Source organism: Silene latifolia, chromosome 9 (assembly GCF_048544455.1).
Source record: "Silene latifolia isolate original U9 population chromosome 9, ASM4854445v1, whole genome shotgun sequence".
NCBI lineage: Eukaryota > Viridiplantae > Streptophyta > Magnoliopsida > Caryophyllales > Caryophyllaceae > Silene > Silene latifolia.
Window position 1 is genome coordinate 119610738 of NC_133534.1, and position 1497 is coordinate 119612234.

Here is a 1497-nt window from a genome sequence, read left to right on the forward strand (position 1 = left end):
ATTATATAAAATGAACAATAAAAATCCATAAATTAACCAAAATATCCTAAATACATTTTAGGACCAGAGACTTTAACATGCTTAATTGATTTCGTGATATATCATAATAAACACAAATTTATAAGTTTTATTTGTTAATCGTATAACTCAGAAAAACTATAACCGATTTGCATGCAAACAACCTAAGGCTCTGATACCACTTGTTATAAATTATTAATCTCATTAATTTACATATTCATATATGTGAATTAATTTATTTAGTTATAAAATAAATTGTTGATCTTATGCATGCAAACTAAATAAGAAGAGATAAGAAAATTGATTTCTCACCATCTAAATTTCGGTCATTTGTGGGCACCAACAAGATCTCCTTCTTGTTAGTTCTTGAGCTTTCCAATAATGGATGAACATTCATGATTTCAAAATAGAAGCCCTCCAATACGTATCACCCAAGACTATCCCAAAATCTCACAAACTAATATGTACTAGATATTTGTAATGTGGTTTACCTTAAAATCGGTTACTAATACTCATATACTACTACTAGTATTATTAGTGATTGGTTTGTACAAATTAGATTCATAAAAATGAATTTTATGAAGAACAAGAGAGAGAAGGTAGTGATTTTCATAAAAATGAGAGAATGAATTATTGATAGAAAAATCTCTCAATAGTTGTCCACAAAAATCGGTGCGGTGGGGAGGATTTTAGGCCATTTTTCTTTTTCCTTTTGGTCTTCACAAGACAAATTGTGTAAGCCTTTTTCCATAGTCATGTCACTATCAAGTGTCATAGACAAATGAATAAGACAAATGGAAAAAGACAAAACTTCTAAACATTGCCCACCAATTTCGGTTTTGATGTGTAATATGGAGTCCATTTTATTTTTGTCAATTGTACAATTGTATGACATGTGACATGTGACATGTCTTATGTCATGTTTTAATTTAAAATGCATATTTAACAAATTAAATATCATTTACAAATTAAATAAATCACATTTAACAAATTGACTAGTAATTCAAAATTAGTTTCACATAAAATGGTCATTTAATTACTAGTTAGTATAATTCACAACATCTTGTAATTATAACTAACTTATCATTCTCATCTCGCGTGTTTCGCAAACACCGATTAATTTTAGTAATATAACTTCTTAAATTACTAAATAAAATCTTATTTAATCACATTATAATAAGATGTCATTTTCTCTCTTATGATGATAATTTGTTCAATTTTAAGGAATTAATTAATCTGTATCGACATACAATTAGTTAACCTTTTTCAATTAAGGGAATCGTCCTTTAGGTGTGACCTCAAGGGATCAACTGATCACCACCGTCGCACGACAGTAATGTCAAACTCTAGCCAGCCAATCATTACTGATATGTGTGGACCAGTTGACTATATATTTAATGTATCATCCCTTTCGTATTCTTGATATGAGATTTAAATATGTGATTAATATGATCGACAATTGTGATCGCATTATTGTCG